General features: G+C 49.5%; 1 protein-coding gene across 2 annotated transcripts in view; it reads right to left on the bottom strand.

The window, feature by feature from the left end:
* NPAT (nuclear protein, coactivator of histone transcription) overlaps nt 1–13,604 on the bottom strand; it is a 1,036,854-nt gene that overhangs the window by 948,281 nt on the left and 74,969 nt on the right. The window lies entirely within an intron of this gene.

Raw genomic sequence — 13,604 nt, 5'->3', positions numbered from 1 at the left:
AAATTTTATAGTCCAAAATAAAGTCCTTTTTAATCCAAATCCTATCCAACTAACTGGCCCTGCCACTTTAGAAAACACCTAACTAAAAAGGGGAAAAGGGGAGGCTTTGCATGTTAGCCTCAGCAAGGCTTCTGTATGGCACAGTTTATACTTCACTGGCTCTCAGTCTTCAAATGTCCTTTTTCACAGCAGGATATAATTCCCAGACTTGATACTAGGTAAATGATTTCAGCCTCTGCTTGTTAACGAAAACAGGTTCTTGAGGCCAACAATCCCATTGCTCGACATTTGCTGAGAAAATAAAACTTGTCTTTTCCTCCTTTGAAACCTTACTTACGGTGCAGTCAAGTTGTGCAGATTTAACACAACAAAGCCCATGAATTTCAGCGGATGTGGAAAGTCAAAACCAGCTTGACTCGTCACGCTCCCGTTGATGTTCCCCATATTGCCATATCCCCAATAATAAAACAACAAAAAATTGTGTCTCACAAAAACAAAATAAATGTAACAAATATCAAAACATTTGGTCACAACGGTGTATATAGAATCAAACAGGTGGCAAACAATTCAGAGAGCACTCAATTCACAATGAGTGGGTTTAATACATAAAGTTAATAGATGGTGGGGGTGTGGCCAACAGGCGAGGAACGTGAGCCCTCAGTGCTCCTGTGGGCGCCCGTCGAATTATCTTGCTTTTGATCCTGTAGTGTGGAGGGCGTTCAAAGTAGACGCCACCGCAACGTGATGGGAAGTGCTGGAGTAATTTACGGTAGGCAGAGCGGTCTCTCGACTAAGCCAGGGGTGAGGAGAGCTGCTGAGTGAAAAAGGTGCGAATGAAGAGGAGGGGTGGGCGCACGGACCAGCCAGACAGCCCCCTAGGGAGGGGAGCAGCAGACCGGCGCTCGGGTCAGCAGAAGTGCTGCAGCCCATAGAATAACACTGCCGGGCAGTAACTGCTGAACCCATATGCATGCAACTTGTGTTATCCGACCCCTTACTCTCACCAGTAAATAATTTGCTCAAACACATTTTGTCAAGTGTTGGCAATAAAAGGCCTTAGAATTTTATTGTGCAATAATCACATATCATGATAGTATCATACTTTTGGGCACCGAGTCCTGAGGTTACCCCCTCTGGCCCCGTGCCGCCACACACGGGGCAAGGTTGCTGGCTGACCGTGTTCCCCGAAAGTATCTCCTAGTGACAACCCCTGGAGGCTAGGTTTGCTGAAATTTCTCAAAAGAAATGTTCCATACCTTGGTCTGATAAATGGGTGCAGTCTTTGTGAAAAAGATCCGGATCACCCAGGGTAATGGCCGGGTGCTTTATGAAGCCCAGGCCTCTTGCTGTACAGAATTTCTCTAGCCCCCTGTTGATTTTTCTTCTAGAAATGTCTACTGATTTGTAACAATTGGCCCCCTGCCATTTCTTTCTGGGTAGGATGGCCGATAAGTATATTACTGTTTCCCTCCAGTTGTGTGCAATGCCTGTTAGGGAGGAGCAGATTTCTTCGAATAAAGTTCTCCTTCCTGTGGACACTAGGTCATTGCCCCCAGGTGTATTATCAAGAATTCTGGTGGGTCTCTGTATGCGACCAGCTTTGCTAGTGTTTCGTGGATGTCGGCCCAGTGGAGGCCTCTGTAACCCCACCAGGAAGCAATGGTGTTCCCAAAGGGTGGCCTTTCTTTGGTTTCTTCTGCCCATCGGCCTGTCCTGAAGACAAACGGGTGCCCGAATATCCATGCTGATCGGAGTGCGATCCTCTCTTCGTCTGCTGTTTCTGTAGGGTGGGGAAAGAGGAAAGAAAGGGGGGGGGTATATCAGCTGTGGTCTGATGTATCTTTTGTAGCAATCTGACTTCCATCCCCCTATGTTTTTTTAACTGTTGTGGTTCCAGGCCTCCCTGCCATGCTGAGGTGGCCGCACCTATTCTAAAGGAGTGGGTGTCAAAGCCCTTGGGGTCCCATCCTGCTTTGCTGATTGCTTTCATCAGCACCCCTTTAAATGGATAGCGGCTTAGTGCCGAGGCATCCTTATGGATTAAGAACCCCACCCCCCCTACTCTGGGCCTTTGTGTGTAAAAAAGGTTGGTGATGCACACTGGGCAGTTTGCTGCATTGTCAATGCAACCAATGTTTATAGTTCTTTTGGCACCTGTTTTGGACTGTTTTATGTCTATGCTGACGCTGTTCTGTCTGACCCTGACCTCCATGACGCCTAGCCCGTTGTTAGCCTTGGTGCTGGAGGAGACGAGTTCTCCCACTCGGAACGCCCCAAAGTATGCCAGAAAGAATGCTGCTTTTAATAGTATGATCTCATATGGGTGCCAGCATATGGCCTCCAGCTGTTCCGCAATTTTTACTAGCTTGCTGAAATCTAGGGGGCGGCGGGTGTCTACTTGGGGTCCCTCTAATCTGCCCCAGTCTTTCATGGCGTATGAAATGAGAGTGTTTTGTGTGGGATCTGAGTCACCCCGTATCTTTGAGAAACATGAAATTGCTACTAGGTGCATTTTTCCCCAATCTTTCTTAAAACCCTGCTCATGCGCCCATTTAAAAAATATTTCTATGTCTTTAATCGTTATTAATTCTACATAGTTTAAACCTGTGGCTTTAAATACTGTTTGCAAACACTTACTGTACTGAGCTGCGGTGGTGTTTCCCAGTGCTTTTCCTGACATTTCTGTTAGGAACCCCGTGGCAGGGTTCGTGTTGTCTGTGGGCAGCATGCTGCTGGCACCCGTTTTTGAGGTGCCTGTTTCTTGTTAGGCATCCCGACCTGGGCTCTCTGGCACTGGCGCTGATGCCGTTATTTTTGTATTCCCATTATTGACCAGCATTCTGCTGGTATCGGTGTCATCTGTTCTTGGGTGTGTGGTGCTAGCTCCCGGAATCTTGGCCACTGAAAGCGAGATAAGGCATCTGCAATGTTATCTGCCCCTGAGATGTGATTCGCTTTTACCACAATGTTTTCTTGTAGTGTGACTGCTGTAATGGCTGGTAGTACTTTCAGAACTAAATGGCATTTGGTAGATCTTCTGCCTACTACGTCCATGTTGTCGCACCAGACCAAGAGTTCCGTGTTAGCTAGCTGTCTGCCCCAGATGTGTAATGTTAGCCAGATGGGAAATATTTCTAGGAGGGTGATGTTTTTTGTCCACCCTGCTGATTGCCATGATTCAGGCCAGTGTCCTGCCACCCATTCTGAATCTAGTATGGCTCCAAACCCCTTGCTTCTGGCTGCATCAGTAAAAAGGTCCCTTTTAGCCCATGTATTCAATGGCGTTTACCAAATTGTGGTTCTGTTGAAATTTTGGAGGAAATTCCCCCATATTTCCAGATCCTGTTGGACCTCCTTGCCTAGCCTATGTGCAGGTGGGGTTTGGTGTACGTTTTGATTTTTAGTTCCAGACTTCTGGAGAAAACCCTTCCTTGAGGGATGATTCAAGCTGCGAAATTGAGACTTCCTGCCAGTGACTGAATTTCTTTTACTGTGGCCTTATCTTTAGTTGCCAGGTCTTGTATTTTTTTCCAGGAGTTCTGCTATTTTTGCTTTTGGTATTCTGCACAGGTCCCTAGCGGAGTCTATTTCTATCCCTAGAAAGATTAGGTTGGTGGCAGGTTTGGTCGTTTTTTCTGCTGCCAGGGGGAAGCCCCACTGTGAGGCCATTCCTTCCAAATTAGCCAGGGCTCTACTGCATTCTTCGGATTTTGCTGGTCCTATCACCATGAAATCATCAAGGTAGTGTACTATTTTGGCCCCTGGTCTCTGTTTCTGGAATGTCCATTGGAAAAAAGAGCTGAATTGCTCAAATAGGGTGCATGATACTGCGCATCCCATGAGGAGGCATCGGTCTACATAGAATTTGTTCTTAAAAGTGAACCCTAGCCATTGTTAGTCTGGGTGGACTGGCAATCTGAAAGCCAATTCAACGTCCAGTTTGGCCATCAGTGCGTTCCTGCCACATTCCTGTATGAGTCTTACCGCTTCTTGGAAGTGTGTGTAGGATACCGCAGATACTGTGTGTGGAATGCCGTCATTCAGAGATTGGCCCTTGGGGTAGGACAAGTAGTGAATTAGACTCATTTCCCCCCCGCCCCCTCCCCAAATCCCCCCGCCCCCAGATCCCCCCGCCCCAAGTTCTTTTTTAAGGACCAGTCCTAATGGGGATATTATGTACTCCTTGAGGGGCATGGAGTCCCAGGGGCCTGCGATCCTGCCTAGAAGTAATTCCTTCTTGATTTTGTTCTCTACTATTTGTAGGTTGTCTCTGGCTGACTTCAGGTTTCTGGGGATTTTCTGTGTCCCGGTGCCCTTGAAAGGGATGATGAAGCCCTTGGTGAAACCTTGTCGGATTGCCTCGCTGGTCTCTCTGTCTGGGTAATTCAGGAGTGCTTCACTAAAATTGTTTGGGTTGATGGGGGTTCTGCCTGGTACCAACTGTTGGGTTGGCACTAGTCTTTTGTATTCTTGGCTGGAAGTCTGGTGCAGTTGCTTGCTGCATGGTCGCCGTTGCAGTTTGTGCACGTGTGTTTGTACCAGCATTCCTTCCTCCAGGTGCATTGGTTTTTACCAAAATTCCTGCATGGGATGTTGGCTTTGGAGGAGTGGTTTTTGTTCTGTTTGTGGGCATTAGACTTAGCCGCCCATGGCTGGTTCTTCCAAAAGGGCTGTTCCCCCTTTTTGTGCTCATCATGATCTGGGAATCTGGGATATTTTTGGGTGTCGCATGGTTGGCCTCCTCCTCTGATGGAGGTTCGGCGTTCATGTACAAGTCATTTTGTACCTCGTCCCCACTCTATGGCTGGCCTCTCTGACATGCTTCTCCTGAATCCAATATTGTATGCTAACCAAGTCTTTCCTTTTTGGGCGATTTTTACTTCTCTGATTTTGTCCATGTATGCACATAGCTTCCTGCCATCCCTGGGGAATTTCTCCTCATATATGGTTATTAATATGGCAAAGGATTGCAGCCAGTTGCCCCAATTCTGTTTGTGGGCGTTTCTGGCTATGGCTTTCTCTTCTATCTTTTTAGGATCCCTAAATGCATCTTTTCCTTTGCGTTGGGCTTCTATAAGTGAAAATATTTTGATGGCCCATATGGCCTCTTTGATTGAATTTCGATGTTCCATGCTAGGCATCTTTTGTATCCATTTAGTATTTCTGTCTGGAAGGATTTCAATTTTAAATCTAATTGGGCATTGCTGATCATTACCATGTCTGTTGGGTTGCTGCTGCTTTCCCCGTCTGCTCAAGAGTGTTTGTATTGGGGGTTGCCCATGCTTTTAAAGCACCCGTTGGGTCTGGTGTTGCCACTGATGGCGTGATTGTGGTGGTTACAGCTGGTGTTGCTGGTGCCTGTGGGCTTGGTGTTGTTGGGGCCGGTGTTGCTGGAGTGGTTACTGGTGGGGCGGGAGGGTCATGGTGCTGTCAGGTTCTAGATGAATGATGGGGTTTATGGGCCCGTTCCCTCCTGTGGGGGGTAGTTGTTTTCCCCCGATTTCGAGCAATAATTTCTGCCTTTCACTCATGTTATCGCATAGCCTTGCAAGTTTTTTGTTACCTTTTCTTGCCCCTTCTGTTGCCCTTCTTTTCTGTGATGGTGTTGTGTCATCTTCTTGACTGGGTGGTATGGGTGCCCCTTCCTTTGGTAGGCTATACATATTTTCTCTGACCCATGCCCAACCATAGTGTTCCGCCGCCTCAATGGCTGCTAGTAGGTGAGGTGACTTGGGTTCTTGTGCCGGTGTTAGGGGTTCCTGCGATTTTCGTTTGGGACCTATGATTCTTTAGCCTGTTTTTGACACAAGGGAAAAAAAATTGCTTGAATGACTGGACTGTTGTATTTGTGGATTTCCACAAAATTGCTATGCTGCTGCTCGTGTTGGGTAGCTGTCAGGTGTTGTACAACAGTTACAAGGCTTATTTTCTGGCCAATTGCCTTCAGCCCCCAGAGCTGGGTTGCTCCCGGGCCTCTGTGTTGCCCCTGCTTGTCCTTTGAGCTCACTGTCATAATGTCTCTAGTGGCAAAAAGCATTTGTTTGTGCCTGAGCTCAAAGTCTATGGTAGCATAAAATATGTTATGTTGCTTATTTGCACTTCAATCATGCATTATCACTTGTTAATAAACATTGTCTGGTGTCTGAGTGCTGCTTATTATTGCCCAGGTCACTTTCCAATGCTAGTCAATTTGTGTAAGTTAAAAACGGGGTCAGTGTGGGTAAAATTATACCTGTTGTTGGCATGGACCCTAGTCAGGAATTAATAATAGTGCTATGAAGCCTATGCATCTATGCGCTGCTTATTATTACCCAGGGCCCCCCTTTCTCTCCTGATCCAGTCTCTTGTGTGAGGTTTTAGAAGTTAAGTTTCCCCGCGGCCTGCGAGTAGCGTTTGTTACATTCTTTTCTGTAATTGACACTGTGCGCGCTCTGCGACAGCTGAAAGGATCAGTTTCTTGCCGGCGAACTCGGGATGTTTATATTAGCACACGCGTTGAAACAATAGTATTCATTTTCCCTCGCAACCCGGCGTAACGGCTCACCTGCAAGCTGCAATTGACTGCCGTGCGCACGCTGGGCTTCTTTGTTTGTTTGTCCTTCCCTCGATCAGCTGTGCAGGAGTCCTTATGCCGCACGGCGCGTCCCTGGGGATTTCCTTCTGTTTGTTCAGTTTTCGCTGCTCGCTCCCGGGCTGCAAAGTTCTGAACAGTACAATGTTCAAAGAGGTAGAAAGACACTGCAGGTGCAGTGAACTTCAAAAGATTGCAAAAGAAGCAAAGAGTGGAAGACGCTGAGTGAACAGCGAACCTCCTGTTTGTTTGGGTCGCCGTTCAGGGTCCACAAACAGATTGTGTTTTCTTAGAGCATGCAGCTCTTCGAGCATGCAGCTCTTATTTATAAGACCCAGGGGAGCCCTGGGTCTTTGATGTGCATAGTGGTGGGAGCTGTGCTCCAGCCTCCAGGCCGGATAGCCGACTATCTGGCCCTCTGAGGGGGTGCAGGTCTTTGAGCCTGAGCCCTGCCTGCCTGTTGGTTTTTCCTGGTGCTTAGCACCTTGTTGCTTAGCGGAAGGGTGAGGTGATTGTTCACACCTCACCCTTCCTTGGCTTTGAGTGGCAGAGACTGCGTGTCTCCGTAGCTATGGGGGAGAGGAGCAGGCATGGGGGTGGGGGCTGCCCCTCTCCTGGCCTGCTGTATGGTAACATCAGTTACCCTGTCTCGCCTTGGGCGGCCCTGCGGCGTTGCCCAGAACGGGGCTGAGCGCTCGACGGGTGAACCGCTGCTGCAGGAGGAGGAGGAGGAGCCCGACCGGCAGAGGCCACAAGGTGGAAGGCAATGAGAGCCTGAAATTAGCAGGCAGCACAAAACGCCCCAGGTCCCCAAGTCAGGGTTAGCTAAAAGAACCCTGCTCTGAACAGGGAGCCATGGCTGGCACCGGTAGAGCAGCGATCACAAGCGAGCGGAGAGTGCAGTGAGGGTCTAGCAAAAGTACAGCGCTGCAATACCGGGAGGCGACCCTTCCATCGTCTGGGCACGGGTGTCTGGCCGTGACCCGGCGCACTAGAAGATGCACAGCAATGAGCAGGGAGACTGGCAATGGGGGAAGGTGGCAGAGTGGGGGAGCGCTGCCTAGAGGCTCTCTAGAAGAGACACACAGCTGAGGGACAGGGCCATGCGCTTCAGAGATCAGTGTGCCACCTGGTTGCCCTGTAGAGGGAACATAAATACATTGAAGGACCCCATAATCTAGTGATGCTGTGCACTAGTGTGAAGTAGGAGTGGTTAGGGGAAAGCCCATGTAGCTGAAGGATCACTGGGCTGCTGGACATAAGCCTTGAGGAGCCAAGCAAGGAGAACAACCCACGTGTGGGAAGGCACACGTGGGTAAGCCATCGCTGGCACCAGGATACAAGGCAACCAGATATGAGCGGTGGCGAACACCTTACGCCATCAGGGGGTCCCACTTCTCTCCCGACACGACTTCACTTTTGTGGGGGTAGGCTCTGGGAGAGACCCCACCGGCCCTCGAGGGCTCAGACTCTGCATAAAGAAGAGGTGACAGAGCAGCAGAATCTACTGTGGCACCCGGGGAGGTACACCCGGATTGTCCCAAGCACACAAACCTCTTGCACCCCTCTTCTCTTGAGGCAAGGGAGAACCGACAATGGGGGGTAAAGCCAGGCAGCCAGGATGAACTCTCTCAACAGCAGCAGCGTGCCCACATATCTCGACGACAAAGGGCTCCCCACCCCCCCGGAGGAAAAGGAAGACCAGTCCACACGCCTGGAGATGCGGATAGTGGAGGTGCCCCAAGCAGCGTAGGGCTCCAGAACAGCGCTGGAGCAGCAGATTGGGTACATCGGGAAAGGCCTATGGGGTCCCATACCGGCAGGTCAGGGGTCTGCCCTCCTATTTACAGACTATACGAAACAGGTACAAACTCAGTGGCAGGATTTTGACGAGGTCAAGCCGACCCTGAGGGCCAGTGGGATTCGCTACATGCTTTTATATCCGCGCCACCTGAAGATCATAAAAGGAGATAAACAGTTGTTCTGCAACTCAACGGCAGATGCACGGCAGTGGTGGGAAGAATAGGGAAGCTGGACCGCGGCGGCAGCCCGCACCCAAGGAATCCATAACCCATTTCTGCCTAGACCGGCGACTGGAAAGGCACTGCATCAGAACGACAATCACAAACCAAAGCAGGCCAAGGAGGACAGGGAGACGCTGACAGGAGACAGAACCTTGAAGGTGGCTACGGAAGATGAGGCCCAAAAGGGAGCAGGTAGCCAGGCAGAGGAAATAATAAACAGAGAAGACTCCCCTGGCCAGACGGGAGACTCGCATGATCCGGACATATGAGCACTGTCCAGCACAGTGGACGCACAACGAAACCGTGCAGGAGATCCCAGGGGACTGAACTTTGGGTGGCGGAAGGAAGACAGGTTGGAAGGAGGAAATGGAAGAGACAGAGGACCAGTCTCAGGACCAGGACTCTGTTGGTTCTCTGCCACATTCTATCCACCCCCCCACTGTTAGGGGGTGAGGAGAGAAGCTTGCCCAACCCGGGCCCCTTGGGGAGGATGGAGCAGACGAACGGCTAGTGTATGAAATGCAGGTATTGAGTGAGGGCACCCTCAAGTTGGAGGGTAGCCACTTTTCTAAGGTTGATGGTTTGTTACCAGTTGGGGGCCTTGGAAAGGGGGGCAGAAGGGGAGGGACAGCCCGGGATAGGAGTCCACGTATGTCAAGCATCCAGGAACGTTAAGGGTGGAGAGGTCATGACCAGATCAATGGGGTTGGTAACAATAATAACCTGGAATGTAAGGGGATTGGGGCGACCTGCTAAACCGAGGGAGGTATTGCGGTATCTTAAAAAATAGGGGGTGCAGATAGCGCTATTCCAAGAGACACACCTCAATGTGACTGAACTGGGGGAAAGTGAAGGATACCGGGGGCAGGGTGAGGAGTGTGGGGGGGGGGAACATACAGTACAACCTAATCCTCATTTTCGAGGGGAGTACTGATTGGATAGCAAGGGGGGGTTCCCCTTCAAATCACTATGATGGTACAGGATGAGGAAGGGAGTACCCTTATCCTTTTAGGAACACTCAAGGGACAGGACATTTTCCCGGTGAATACATACGCTTCCAACACTGATAATGATGCATACTTCCCAGAGGTGGTGGGCATGATAGGGGAGCACAGATACAGGGATCAAATTTGGGGTAGGGGTGGTGACTTAAACTGTGCGCTGCAGCCTCAACTGGACAGATCGGACCCCAGAGCACGTGATAGACCACTATCACCTAGGTCCCCGAGACATGCACTACCAGACCTAGACCTGCTGGACCTCTGAAGGAAGAGAAAAGGGCAGGAGAGGGGCTACTCCTTTTATCCCTCTTCCCCATGGAACTTACTCTCAACTAGACAATCTGTTTGTGGGGAGGAAGCAGTTTTCCAGTTTCGGAACGTGGACTTCATAGCTAGGACAATATCCGATCACGCTCCACTGAAAGCGACAATTTATTTTTATTTTTAATGTGATATAGTTTTATAAACAAAAACTTTACACATATATTTCAACAATAAAATCATAGAATAAAATCATAAAATATCATAAAGAAACTTATATCATAGTACTATTATGTACTTCATACGAATAAGTACAGTACATTCACTATATCCGTTAATGGATGCAAACTATAGGTCAGAGATTAAAGATATGATACATATATACACATATTCTTCAAATCACTAACCCAAGTCTTACAACACTTTCCGATGGAAATCTAACAGTCACTACTCCCAGTTAATATCAGTTTCCACACTTGGTGGTAAATTTTATTTAAACTTTATTTAAACCTCCCAATTCATGAAAGCGACAATGGTCTGGGGCAGGGGGACGAGCGATGTACCCACATGGCAGCTGAGGGCGGAGGCATTAACAGATGGGGCTTACGTGGAGGAAACCCGGAAGGCCATAGTAGAGTATTTCAATGTTAAGGAGGAGTCAGTAGCCGAGTTTGGTATAGTGTGGGAAACATTCAAGGTAACGGATACAGGGAAAATGTATGGCAACCTCTCATTGGGTCTGTGCGACCCTGCTAGCCACATTGAAAGCAGAGGAGCTCATTCAAAATGTTAGAGAGGGAACTGTCAGTGGGGCAAACTACTGTGGTCCAAGGTTAACCAACAGCAGACGCAAAGGCAGCTGGGGAAGCACGACTATGCTCACTATACAGTTAGGATACATGGGAAGGTGACAAAGCAGGGAGACTCCTGGCATGGCTGTTAAAAAGAGAACGGCCGCAGGACCTGGTCACGCAAGTCGTGGATAGGAAGGGAACCTGGTTGTGACACAGGAGGGCATTGACGCTGTATTCCAGGCATACTATGAGAAGCTGTATGTAGGAAGGGGACCGGTTGACACTGAGCAGTTGGAGGATGTGTTGGAACAAGCCTCCTTGCCCAAATTCGGGGCGGCGACAAAGTTAGAGGAACCACTATTGGGGAAATCCCTGGAGTCAGGGAAAACACCAGGGGAGAGGGGGCAATGGCTCCACGGCCGAATTTTTAAAAACATATGCAGACCTGCAGGCCCTAGACTCCTTCGGCTTTATGAGGAGGCCTTCCAGACAGGGCACCTGCCGGCATCGATGAGGGAAGCAATTATCATGGGGCTGTTAAAACCGGGGAGGGAACCACAGCACGGAGGGTCAGATCAACCAATCTCATTGCTGAACACAGACACCAAAATTCTGGGGAAAGCTCTGACAGCTCGGTTGGTGCAGGAGGTCCCTCTCCTGATCCATCAAGACCAATGTGGTTTTGTGCGAGGACTGAATACTACAATGAATCTCGGGCGACTCCAGCATATCATGGAGAAGGTGCAGGGGGAGGAGACAGAATTAGCGGTGGTCTCCCTGGACGCCATTAAGGACTTTGACTCAGTGAGATGGGAGTGGCTTTTCCGGGCACTTGAGGAGAACAACTTGGGCAAAACATAATGCTGTGGATCCGACTAGTGTATCACGTACCGCTAGCAAGGAGTCAGATCTGTCTTACGCAGCTGGAAATTAGGTAGAAGAACTCGACAAGGGTGCCCCTTGTCCCCGATCCCATTTGCGCTGGCAATGGCATGCATTTTTAGAGCGGTATAACGCTGGGGGAATGTCTGCACGTTATCTTCCTCTACGCAGAATAAGTCTTATATGTACAGGACCCCGGGGTGCATATCCCGTATATGCTTGAAGTCCTACATTATCTAGAGGGCCTCGCAGGTTTCCAGGCTAAGGAGCAAATTTCTGGTATTCCCATTGAGTTCACTGAAAGAGAAGGGGGTATGTGACCTCCCGGAAGTAGGCCTGAGCTGGGAGTTGGAGTCTTTCCGCTGTCTGCGGGATCCAGATCCAACATTCAGTAGAGGAGACGTTCCAGTACAATGTGGGGAGGGCGCTCGCAGGCATTGAGGAGGGGATACAATTTTGGAACGGATTACCTCTGTCCCCAATGGGGAAGATCTCAATATGCAAAATTATCATTCTGCACTCCTCTTTTATGGGCGAACATCCCATACATGGCCATGCAACCATTCTTCCGCTTGCTGGAAAGTAGTATAGCAGACTTGCTGTGGGGCAGGAAATGATACCAGGTGTCGCTTGCCATGCTACGCAGGGTGCAAGAAGCGGGGGAGGTGTATGGGGGTGGCGCTCCCTGACTATGAGATATACTTCTTGGCAGTGCAATTGCAACATGCTACTAAGTGGGACAGGGAAGGGGAATGGAGTGGACAGACGGCTAATGGGGGAAACCAAACCGCACAGGACTCGAGACGGTATGGAGGGCGACGGGGGAGGAGGAGACATCCCGTCTGGGATCAGTAGTCCAACAAGCCTAGAAAAGGGCACAGGCCAAACTCAAGTTGGGGGGGAATAGTTACAGCCCAGAGACACCTCTGAGAGCTAATGCCAAAGTGGCACTCTTGAATTTGAGGGCATTCCCAATGTGGCTCCATGTTCCCTCCATCCCGCACCCTCTCCAGCAGAACTTAAATGCACCGGGAAACATTTTGTGAAGTCTTGTTGGGGTTAAGTGCCATTGTATAACCAACTTGAGCCACATTTCCTAAATTTGTATGGACCTAGTTAGCCTGGGGATATTCCACCATAATTTTGTCCAATCAGTTTCCTCTATTTGGTGGGGTGATGTGGCCTCCCAACCGCTCATTTATCTCCTTTGGGCTGGGTCTTCCCCCGATTTTATGAGTGCGTATATTGTAGCCACTACTCGCCTGTCTCCCGGGTCTGTCGTTAGGTACTTTTCAAAGAGGGTCAGTTCATGTGTCGCTGCCTCCTTCATTAAGGGGAGTTGGAGCCAGTGCCTTATTTGTGTATAGCGAAACTGCTCCCCTTCTCCCACCCCAAAATCTGCCTTACACTGATTGAAGGATTTCACCTGTGCACCTTTCGAACATATCCCTGACCATTTCACACCCACCCTCCCGCCATTTATCAAAGGCCTTGCCCATTTGCCCTGGGGTGAATTGTGCGTTGCCGAAAATTGCCATCAGCAGGGATGGGGCTGAGGTGATATGAGCACATTTAATAGCTTCGTCCCAGGCGTCCCCTACTAGTGATAATATTGTGGGCTATACATGCTGGCCAGCCTCTCTCACTTGGGCTTCCAGAATACCCTTGCAGGTCCTCGCCCGCCACTGCTCGATCCATTGGCACCCAGATTTTGCCCTGATCGTCCTTCTGCCAGTCTCTAAATCACCAACTTGCGCCGCCAAATAACAGGCCTTAAAGTCTGGTTCTCCCAGCCCTCAACAACTCCTGGGCATCATCATGACCTTTTTGGCTACCCTCGGTCTTCTGCTGTTCCAAGCAAATCTGCTTGTGTGCTTTTGGATTGCCCTGAATAGGGATGGGGGTACACAAGATGGGAGAGCCGAAAAATAGTATAATAGTATCACCATCTTTAGTACATTTATTTTACCTAGCCAGGATATAGCCAGAGGACCCCAGTCGACCAGTTAAATCTTAACTGACTCTAAGAGGGGTGGATATTTTGCCTCGCAGAGCCCCTTCCATTGATCTA

The sequence above is a fragment of the Ambystoma mexicanum genome, chromosome 7q (assembly GCF_040938575.1).
Source record: "Ambystoma mexicanum isolate Mex_15411 chromosome 7q, UKY_AmexF1_1, whole genome shotgun sequence".
Taxonomy (NCBI): domain Eukaryota; kingdom Metazoa; phylum Chordata; class Amphibia; order Caudata; family Ambystomatidae; genus Ambystoma; species Ambystoma mexicanum.
Note: the sequence above shows the minus strand (reverse complement) of the source record. Positions and strands in the feature narration are given on the sequence as shown.